Consider the following 12,150-nt stretch of genomic DNA (forward strand, 5'->3'; position numbering starts at 1 on the left):
TGACAAATACCTGAGGCAGGCAGAGTATAATGTTCCTCCAGGAAGCTCCCAACTGTCTTCATGCCTTGCTAGAGGGAAAAACAACCTTGGTTGACAATTCCAAGGCCTCTGGTATCCTGTAAGTCTTCTTTAGCATATGAAAATCCTTCTGAAACTTCCCTAATCTTGATTTTCCCCAATCTCAAAGTATATAATCAGTTGTTCCTCACAATCCTGGGGCAGCAGCTTCTCCCCACTCCTCCTGTCTCTGTGCTTTAATAAAACCACATTTTGCACCAAATATGGCTCAGGAATACTTTCGTGACTGTGGACTCCGGAACCTCAACCAAAATTCCAAAACTACATCATTGTTTTTTGGATTAGAGATTTTTAGTATTTAAAGGGACATTGAAGGACCGTTGGACATTGTAATCCCTGTGCAGGTGTGCATACTTTTATATGAAGTACAATTTGCAGATTTAGTCTTATTCGAGGAAATAAAAGCAGTTTAACTCAAATGAAACCTATTTGGCCTTATCTGCCAATTTAGATTTAGAGAGTAAAAAAAAAAAGAGAGAGATTTAGAGAGTAGACTGGGTCTTGGCGTTAAAGTTTGTTTCTGAATCCTAAACACTTGCTTTTATTTTGCCACTAACACCTGTGTTGTGAATATGCTTGTATATAAGGAAAATAAATTTAAAAATAGGTGTCAATATTTTTTGTATAGAGCTAATAATCTTTTCTATCAAAGAAGGTGTTATGTTTTTCATTTTGCAACTATTGGGTGGTATTCTTTCCTATCAGGTTTTAAGTGTTTTCTATTAGCTACATTTCAGTTCCTAAAAAATTGTGTGAATAAAGTTATTAAAAGTAAAACTTATTTTTAAAAAATGTACTAACTTAATTCTTCAATAAAGAAAATCATTTAGCATTTCATAGTATAGTGTACTTTTATAATTTCTTAAAACATTAATTGAACAGAATGCACCTACAATCTGATTTGACAGAGTAATGACATTTTTACTCCTCACCTCCATTGAAAGTGACTAAAAACAAAATAGTATGCAAAACAGACTTAATAGATTAAAAAAAAGATGTAAAAACATCACTCTCCAATAAGGAAACAACTACAATTTATAATAATTAAAAAAAAAAAAACACTCATGCTTTGAGATTTGGAACAAAATGACAGCCTGAGGACGGTCATAAAAGCCTCCCCACACCTGGTGTCAGATGCATAGTCCTGAAATGTTTATCATATCATCTTACAGCCAAATCCTGTACAACAGAATGGCAGGGTTCATGGGCCTGAAAAAGAAGCCACAGTAACTGTAACTCTTAATTTGAAGGCTAAAAACCAAGAGGAGGGAGACATGCTCTTAGGAAGGAAAACAGCTCTGAGGAGAGGGTGTTGACGCAGGAAATTAAAGCTCCAGTCCGCCCCCTCCCACTCATCCCTGTGCTGTCAGCAAGTAACTGACACCTTTCAAAGGTGAGTCATCAGGCACCCTACACACAAATACCTTTTTTGGATGCTTGTGCTGTTTTCAGATGTGTAAAATGCCCTAAAGCAAAGACTTGATCCTGCAAATAGAAATCCCAGGCCACCCAGGCACCCCTAAGTGCTCAGTTGAATTACCCTAAGCTTAACAGTAAATTTAGCTTTGAAAATTTAGCTTTAAAAAAAAAAAAAAGGCATCATGGGATGCCTGGGTGTTTCGGTGGTTGAGCTACCTTTGGCTATGGTCCTGATCCCAGGGTCCTGGGATTGAGTTCCACATCGGGCTTCCTGCAGGGAGCCTGCTTCTCCCGCTGCCTATGCCTCTGCCTCTCTGCGTTTCTCATGAATAAATAAAATATTAAAAAAACACAAAAAAACAAAAAAAACAGGCATCATTACTGATAGCTAATGTTTGTATTGTGCTTACTGTGTGTCCCAAGCGCTGTTGCAGGTAATGATAATCTGTCTCAGCCAACTCTATGTAATAGGAACGAAAGTTACCTGACAGGTGAGGAAACAGGCTTGAGAGGCTAAGCAGCTTGGCTGAGGCTGCTGGGCTAATGGGGATGGAGCTAAACCCAGACAGGTTTTAAAGCCTGTGCTCTTGATGAGATACGAGCCCTATGTAGATAACATATAGGAAAAGAGTTTGAATTGGGAAATTCTTTTAGTAGTTCTTTCATCCTTTGCAATCCTTTATATTACCTGAGTATCAAATTTTTCCATCAGTGAGGGAGTTACACCACATAACTTTACAAAGTCCATTTTCAGTGGTCCCACAGTCTCTAGATTTCTTCTTTTTTTTTTTTTTTTTTTTTTAAGATTTTATTTATTTCTTCATGATAGAGGGGCAGAGACACAGGCAGAGGGAGAAGCAGGCTCCACGCAGGGAGCCTGACATGGGACTCAATACCGTGACTCCAGGATCGCGCCCTGGGCCAAAGGCAGGCGCTAAACCGCTGAGCCACCTGGGGATCCCTCTAGATTTCTTTGCGTGATGTGGTCACACATAAGATTATAGGGAACATTCTCTCTTAGTGTACATCTTTGCAAACTTAAGTGATTTTCATGGCCTTTTCAGTCCACAAACGGGGAAAGAACCATTACTTGGCTCCCATAAAGAAGTGACCACTAGGTGGCAGTCAAATAAAGCTCAGCTTCTGTGTGTCTTGAGTAAACCACAAAAAACTTGTAGAAGCTGCAGATGGAATCTTCGGGCTGGCCCATTGAATTCCTACAGAAGTGGGACACCTATACCACACTTACCTTGCCCAGTCACTTCTGTTGAGGTCCACCTGATCGAGTGAAAAGACTTGAGGCCTTGGAATTTGAGGGATCTGGCTTTGAAAATTGGCTCTAAAAATTAGTGGCTGTGTGAATGTGGCAAATCACTCAAATCTGGTCTCTTCCCCGACCTCTTAGGAGTTTCAAAAGAATTACTATAACTTGAAGCCTTTCCCTCTTATAGAGAAGAGAGAGAAAGGGGGCCGAGTGCTTTGAATTTGTTTTTCCCTTGAGAGAGGACAATCCCATCACAACAGCAGCAATAAAACCATCTTTGTCTTGTTTGTCGTTCCTGTTGGGTGTTGACACCATGCAGTCTCCTCTGACCCCAGGTGGCTGTCATGGTTCTTCAGCTCTTCCCTCACATGTGATCTACCATCTTCTGTCCTTGGTTCTCTGGGAGCTGCTCCTGTTTCTTCATTTTGTCCTGCAATGTGTTCCTGCATCAACCAGGCCAAAGAGAACAAATCTCCTCCTCAGTCACTTAGGAAACAATCTCACAAGATAAGTGGGTTTGTGCTATGGGTTTCTTAAAGAGATTTCTGCTGAGACATCTCTTATTTTGCCATTTCTATCTTCTCCCCAAGGGTTTAGCATAATTGCCACAGAGTTGGAGTCTCCCATGACAGCCCAGAGCAGGTCTGTGGTGCCATGACTGACTATGCCTAAAAAAAGCAAATCTGTTTGCAGCTCAAATTCTATGAGCCTAAAATGACTTTTCTCTCCAAAGAGACAAAGTAAGTAAAATGTCCATCTCATAGTGATGACGGAACTATAGGGCCACAGAAGCAGAGAACGGTAGTATCTGGGAGAGGGATGTCAGATGCAGATTCCTCTGAAGTGTTTATCTGATCCTCTTCGGCCCAAATCCTGTACAGCAGAATGGTCATCAAGAGCCTTTGGAGGGGATATGCGGTGAGATAACATCAGACAGCTCTTTCCATAGCCCGTAGAAAAACAGCCAGCCGTCCCCAGTGCCCTCCAGGGAGAAGAAACCTGCTCAAATGCTCAAGGCTTACACAGTTATTTTGAGCAAGTGACAGAATTAGAAGTTGTCTGTGATTCTTAATAGTGATAAAGGTTGTGGACTGTGACAAAAGCAATGTGACACACAAAAGTATTCAGATGTAGAAGGGACCATTTCCTTAATCTCATGGAGATGATATTACCTGTCCCATGGTGAGAACGAAGGAAATGAAGAATGAAAGAAAATAATGTATACTCACCTTGGTCCACTGTGTGTGTTAATGTATGGATAATGTAAAAATGCTTTATGCTTATTTGACTTCATCTTGATCTAAAGCCCTTGTTCCCACCAATGGCAGGAAAAAAGGATGAAATTTGTCATTCAAAGGCAACAATCTTCTATGGCTTCCATTATTGTGTGTGTATATATATATTTAAACACACATATACATATATACATATACACACACATATATATGTTTGTCAGTGTGATGTCTGGGGCGGCAGGGGAGGGTGGGGGTAGGGGAGGGGGTGCATCACGGGATTAGATGGGCAGGATTAGTTAGATACATCTTCTTGGCAATAGGGGGAGGTGAGACCTCAGGTCTATGAGCTGTCCTTTGAGCCTTCATTGGTCTCCCAGGGCAGTATCTTCACTGCCTTTACTTTTACTATCTGTTGTCTTGGTTCAACATTTAGCAATGTGCCGGGCCCCGCATGAGACCCCTCTGGTTAGTTTGAAGCTCTCCATGACATGTTAGGGGAAATGGGGCTTTCATCTCTCGTTCTTGGGCCTCCTCAAGTGTAACTGTGTTCCTGAGCCCCTTGTTTCCCTCTGCCCTTTCCTTCCCAGTCAGGTGTAGACCTGAAAAGATAACATCTCAAGTCTTGCTCTGCTCTTGCCCTCTCTTCCAGGCACCTCCTGTCCCAGAAGCAGAAGGGATCTGTCTTTCCCATTGCTTCTGTGATCACCACAAACTAGTGGCATAAACAACAAAGTATTATTTTACACACTGGAGATCAGAAGTCTCACTGAGCTAAATCAAGGTGTTGGCGGGGCCACGTTCATTTCTGGAGGCTCTGCGAGAGAATTTCTTTCCTTGTTTTTTTTTTTAATTTATACAGGCTGCCTGTGCTTCTTGACTCAGGACTCCCTTTCTCTGTCTTCAAAGCCAGCGATGCTGGGGTGAGTCCTCACATTGCATCTCTCCGCCCTTTTGTGTAGTCACATCTCTCTATGACCCTCACTCTTCCATTGCCTTCTCCCACTTTGAAGAGCCCTTGTGATTCCAGTGAGCTCACCTGAGTAATCCAGGCTAACCTTCCCATCTTAAGGTCCTAATTTATCACGTCTGCAAAATCCTGATTGCCGCCTATGAGAATATATTCACAGGTTCCAGGAATTAGGTCATCTACGTGGACAGCTACAGTGTGGGGAAGAGTGGTGATTTTTCTGCCTAATGTAGGCTCTCTGCTTCTTGTCAGACTGAAATGTTCCTATATCCCAACTTCCTTCCCTTCTGCTTGGAGTAGTGTTGGAAAGGCCTTAGGGGAAAAATTGGATTCGTAAGTGAGAGAAAGTATGTTTTGGGGGGTGTATTTCAAAAAATCACCCCCAGTTAGAGCAGTGACTTACTCATGGGGTTCTTTCAGAGTTGAGATTGTGGGGTGCTATACAAATCCTTTGTCATCTGCATAATCCCCTGAGGTAAAAAAAAAAAAAAGAGAGAGAGAGAACAGAACAAAGAACACTTTACATATTGTTTCATGTATAATAGATAGCTGGACCGGCTGAACACTACCTTTCTAAAGACCCCCAGCAGTTCCCAAGGACTCTAGTGTCCTAAACGGGAAGTTGGAGGTAAGTGGAGATTTTCACGGTATTATCACTTTTATTTTATTTTATTTTATTTATTTTAAGATTATATTTATTTATTCATGAGAGACACACAGAGAGAGGCCAGAGACATAGGCAGAGGGAGAAGCAGGGAGCCTGATGCAGGACTCGGTCCTGGGACTGAGGGATCATGACTTGAGCCAAAGGCAGATGCTCAACCACTGAGCCACCCAGGTGTCCCATATTATCACTTTTAAAACTGTTTTTGCTGTTATTGCATTTTGTTTTCTACACTTAAAAAAAAAAAAAAAAACTTTACTATATGGCCTTACCGCCGCTGGGGCTACAGGTAAGTCGGGGGTGGCCTGCGGAGGGAGAGGCAGAGGAGCAGCAGGGGCAGGCTGCCTGGGAGTCACGTGCTGCAGTGTGGTCCAGAGATTCCTTCTGTAGAGCTGCATCTTTCTGGGAGCTTTTCTCTCCTGCCCCTTCCATTTCTAGAGCTCAGGGAGAGTCGATGGCTTGTGTAGACTCTGTGATCTCTGGGGCGCCCTTGGCAACCACCTGCTTTGCAGGTGTGAGCTGAGACTTTCAGTGACAGCTTCCAAGTGTTGTTCCCCTGGCCCCTCTACCAGATGTGTAAACCTCTGATTTCCTAGATTAAAACCCTCTGTACTTGGAATACAAAGAGTTGCTCCTGTTTTCTGAACTAAATCCTGACTGATGAAGGTTTTTGTTTTGCAATATTTTTATTTAGAAAATATATGCATTGTAAAAACTTGGAATATGTTAGAGTCTAAAAAAATTCCCACAAGCCCAGTAACCAGAAAAGAGATAACAATTACAAATATTTTAAGAAACAAAAATTTTAAAAGTTATTTTAATTTCTTAAAATATTTGTCCATGTGGCATGGATATATTTTGGATATTTTATTACTTGATATTTTATTATTTTTTCACATCATTGGATAGTCCTCAAAACATGAATTTACATGTATAATATTCCATCATACAGTTAAACTATGAAAGATGTTTAATTACTGTTGGATTGTTGAACATGTACATGAATTTCCATTTTTTACTAGTATAAGGCTGTGATAAAACTTCTTTTACTTGAATATTTGGATATATCTCATATTCTTAAGATAAAGAACGAAAAGTGGCATTACCGGCTGAGTTAGTAGTATGAACATGCTTAATGCTTTATGTAGCCAGAGTCCTCTAAATGAGTTGTACCAATTTATACTGCCTACTTCTCTTTTCACAAGGCTTACACAGGCATGGCCTCCGGGTAGGCTGAGCCTCCATCCCAGGTTTACCTTGGGTAATAAACTCTATGGTAGCTGTGGCAATAGATGGTATTAATAAAAATCCATTAATACATGCCTATGGTGAGGCGGGGAGAAGAAAATGAGACTAGAGAAGATCTAATGAGAGGGGAGCCTGGTTGACTCAGTTGGTTAAGTGGCTGAGTTTGGCTTGGGTCATGATCTCAGGGTCTGGGTTGGAGCCCCCCACTGACCCACCAACCAGCTCCCTGCTCAGCAGGGAGTCTGCTTCTCCTTCTGTCTCCCCCTCCCTCTGCGCCTCCTTCTGCTTGTGCTCTCTCACATAAAATCTTAAAAAAAAAAAAAAAAAAAAAGACCTAATGAGAGAATAGAAGGTAATAAGGTAATGCCCTGCTCTACCCAAACACCCTTCTGATCCTGGTACATTGTCCCAGATGAGGCTTTTCCATCTTTTTTGTTATTAGGATGAGTTCTTTTTTTAAAAAAATATTTATTCATGAGAGACACAAAGAGAGGGGCAGAGACATCGGCAGAGGGAAAGCAGGCTCCCTGCAGGAAGCCCGATATAGAACTCGATCCCAGGACCCATGGATCATGCCCTTAGTTGAAGGCAGACGCTCAACCACTGAGCTACCCAGGCAACCCAAGATGAATTCTTTATCCTGAGGCAGTGAGTTCCTAAGGCTAATAGTCTGCTAGTAAACCTACCTTTCCGTTCTTCTAGATCTGTGTGAAGACAGATTCATAAGCTGGTACATAGAACTGTAATGCCTGATATTTAAAGCACAACCCAGTGTGATCTGTACTTACTTTTCTGGTTTTTTCATCTGTTTTACTCCTCCCCTACAAGGCACATATGCTCTGAGCTACTCTACAGCAGTATCAGTGTTGGAAGAAGTAGTGGTAGTAATGGTAGTAGGAGTGGTAGTAAAGATAGCTAACATAAGGACTTAGGGAGTCTAGGTACTCTTGAAGTGATTTTAAACAGATTAACTCAGACAATCCTTGGAGGAAGCTAATATTACCAAATCTTATATTTGGTGGCATGTAAAAAAAAAAATAAAACTGTAGTAGAGTGTAATTTTTTCTCATAATGTCACAAATCAGGAGGCAGTCAGCCCAGAACTTGTGTAAATTGTTCAAGGAAAGTGTCAAGAACCACAGCCTCTCCTATTTCTGTTCTGACATCCTTAGCATGTAGCTCTCATTCTTGATTTTTTACAAAATAGGTATAGCATCTGAACCCCAGGTAGAAAGAAGGAATGTGTTCTTTCATGTGCCCGCTGAGTCTGCTCCCCCCACCTCTCTTTCTTTTAATGGAAAAGAATAGCAACTTTTCCAAAAGCCTTACCCAATGACTTCAACTAACATCTCATCAGCCAGAACTTGGTCACATCCTCAGCTCTAGTCTCAAGGGTCTCTTGGAATGTGTGCATTTTAATAGAACACATTGCAACTCTGAAAAAAATCAGATAGAGCTTGTTAATAAGCAAAATGGAGTATAAATATTGAGTGGACAATGAACAGTCTGACCATTTCAGATAAGCAAACTGAGGAAATGAAATGAGGGGTTAAATAATTGGCCAAGTTTACATAACTGGTTGGTGATGGAGTAGGCATAAATGTGCCTTTTAGAGAATCAAGCTCTGGTGTTGTGGGTCTGTATATTTTGAGAATCCCTCAACAGTTCTTTTGGTTCAGAAGAATGCACTCACGCACATACATGATTTTCATACAGCTTTAAAGGTTCAATGTGCCTTTACAGCATATTTTAATAGATACTATTTTATTTTATTTATTTTATTTTATTTTTTTTAAATTTTTATTTATTTATGATAGTCACACAGAGAGAGAGAGAGGGAGGCAGAGAGAGAAGCAGGCTCCATGCACCGGGAGCCTGATGTGGGATTCGATCCCGGGTCTCCAGGATCGTGCTCTGGGCCAAAGGCAGGCGCCAAACCGCTGCGCCACCCAGGGATCCCTAGATACTATTTTAGGATGCCCTGGACACCTCTATGGCACTAAACTGAATTAATAAGAACTAAACATTTTTCTGATAAAAAGTTTTGTAAGCTAGGATCTACAGACAATGCAAGGGACAAATACATTCTAGTTTGCATTTCAGTATTTTTATTCACTACTGTTTTTTTTTTTTTTTCTTCTTCTTCTTGAAATAGGAGATAGGAGTCAAGATCTGGCTTCTAACCTGGCCTTGTGTTCCCCATCTCAGGGAACTTGAGTAGATTTTATCACATCTTTGTACCTGTTCTTTCAAATGAGAAATTAGAAACTTGAATTTGAAAAGCAGTTCAAACTCTAACATTATATACATTTAAGAAGTAATATGTTTAGCATTACCGCTTCTGGACCTTGATGCCACCTGTATGATCTGTTGGTTCTAACTCCTTTTCAGAGTGACTCTGGTTTAATCTTAGGGAGGACTTCTATAATCAACGAGTCAGCAGTGTTTACGCATGAGTCCAGCAACCCCTGAAAAGTCAGAGAAGCAGGTGCTTCTGGAAGCCTTCCCTTGAGGCCCAAACCCACAGGATCCCAAGCAAGAATGGCAGCTTCCATACTGAATGAAGGCACTGGGAGGTGCATCTGGAAGTGAACCAGAACTGGAGCCTCCAGTAAATATTAACACAGGAAAACAGCTGGAAGGACCAGTCCTTTAAAAAGAAAAACAAGGAGGTGGCTTCAGGTGAATTGATGAATACAGTGAAAGGGAAACATGTCCCCCCTGAGACTCATTCACTAGTCCTTCCAGCAACCAGACTCTTCAAGTTAGCCAGCAATGGCCAATTTTGTGGTAGGTGACAACACTGAAAGAGAAAGATAATAGGATCTCCTGCAGATCAAATTTGAACCCCAAAGCCTCTTTAGTGATTAAAATGGGAAACGAGGTTATTGGCCACTTAAACAGTGGAGTTGAAGAAAGATGAGGGGTGGGCAAAGAAGAGAGAATGCAAATTAAGATTGAGGATGACTTTTAGAACTTGACAAATAAGCTTTCCTGATGGCTGAGAATTCAAACCGATGTACTTTCCTGTGTTAAACAATATTGGAACTGAACATTCTTTCCTGTCCCAGTGTGAAATAACACACACACACAGGCAAAAATAGCTTAGGTACTTGCTCTTCAGGAAATATTTACTCCTGGAAGATAAGCTCTGAACCATGTAGAACAGCTTATTATCGACTGCAGCAGCTTGTTCACCAAGACGTGCTGGAGACCTTTGCTGGAGACCATCCAGCCAAGATTTTATGTTGTAGACTGGCCAATCCCAACCAGTTCCCTGGTTCTCAAGGCCTGAAAACTCTATAAATATCCTCCCCTGACTTCCCTCTTCAGGAACCAACTAAGTCAGCCAAGGTGCCATTCTCTTACTACATACAACAGGTCTAACAGACTCAGCTTTGTTTGACCAATAAATTGTTTTAGAAGTCATTTGGGCAGTTGACCTGTCACAAGTGAGGTGTTGCTCATGTGTACAAAACAGAAGTTTTATTTTTTATATATTTTTTAAAGATTTTATTTATTTATTAATGAGAGAGACACACACACGCACACACAGAGAGAGAGAGAGACAGAGAGACAGAGATACAGGCAGAGGGAGAAGCAGGCTCCATGCAGGGAGCCCGACATGGGACTTGATCCCGGGACTCCAGGATCACTCCCTGGGCCAAAGGCAGGTGCTAAACCGCTGAGCCACCCAAGGATCCCAAAACAGAAGTTTTATCATATCATGTCAGAAATGAGGCCACTGTATCATACCAAATGGCATTTACTTTTTGAATATTGGGTTAAATGTCAAGATTTCTTTGGTGCCTTCTGAGTAATCCTTGAATTTTTTTTACCCTTGGAAATTTGCAGAGCTCAGAGAAACTGTATTTCCTGTATCAGTGCTGTAGCAACAGCTGCTCTCTTCCCTTCTATGTGCTCCTCCACCCCCAGAAGGCAGAAGAAGGTGACCAAAGACTAGTAGAATTTGAACCAATGTGCTTCCGAGGATAAATAATAAAGGGTGTTAAACGCATTAACAACCAAACATTTACTGTGTGTTATAGCTCTGGTTTTCCTATGGGAGTGGGGGATACACAGACACCATCCAAATAAATAAGTATATTGATAATTACAGCTTGGAATAAATGACCTGAAAGCAATCAATGGTGCAGTGATTCAGGATGGTGGGTGGGGTGAGTGGGTAGATGTATTGAAGAAGACAACACACACACATGCAAGTGGGGTAAGAGGATGGAGAGAGAGAGGCATGGAACAGTGGTCCTAGCAGAAGAAACAGGATACACAATGGCTGGAGGATGGAAAGCAGCGTGGTGTATTTTCAGAGCTGTTCTCCCTCTGGGCCCTTATGTCTAGATCAGAGTGGACTGGAGGAAGAGAGGCCCAAGATGGGGCTAGAGAGGCAGGCAGATCCCAGGTTAGCCAGGCCTTGGAGGGTACCAGAGGTGCACCAACCTCTTCCTAAGTTTGAAAATAGGTTTTCATCTGGGAAATGATGTGATTGAATCAATGTTTGAGGAGATTTTTTAAAAAGAGTTTATTTATTTATTCATGAGAGACACATAGAGAGAGGCAGAGACATAGGCAGAGGGAGAAGCAGGCTCCATGCAGGGAGCCCGATGTGGGACTCGATCCCGGGTCTCCAGGATCACGCCCTGGGCTGAAGTTGGCATTAAACTGCTGAGCCACCCAGGCTGCCCTTGAGGAGATTTTTGAAAGACAGGTTTGAAGGGGGCAAGGGTAAAATCAGGGAGACAATGTGAAAAGGTTTGTATTAGTGTAGGCGAGGGGCAAAGATGACCTAGACTAGCTGGAGAGAGAGAGAGAGAAAAATGGACAGATTTGAGATGTATTTTGAGGAAGGAATCATAGGACTTGATTACATGTGACTGCAGAACTGAGGAGAAATGTGGTTCTGCAGATTGAGTCTGTGGAAGTGGATGAGCTACTCTGGGAAAGAAAGGAGGTGGGTGGCGGGACAAAGAAATGAGGCAAGGGAGGAGGAAAAAGGACTTGGGAAGCCCCACCCTTAAAAGTCAGTAGAGAAGACACCAGAAAGGAAATAGGAAGGCAAGGAACACATGGATTTAGGTGGAGGATGTTCCAGCAATTCAAACGTCCATTGGTAGACCAACATATAAACATGTGGTATGTACATGCAATGAAATATTACTCTGCCCTAAAAAGGAATGAAATTCTGACAGATGCTACAACATGGATAAATCATGAAGACATTATGCTAAGTGGAGTAAGCCAGTCACAAAAAGACAAT

The sequence above is a fragment of the Canis lupus genome, chromosome 12, assembly GCF_011100685.1.
Source record: "Canis lupus familiaris isolate Mischka breed German Shepherd chromosome 12, alternate assembly UU_Cfam_GSD_1.0, whole genome shotgun sequence".
Classification (NCBI taxonomy): Eukaryota; Metazoa; Chordata; class Mammalia; order Carnivora; family Canidae; genus Canis; species Canis lupus.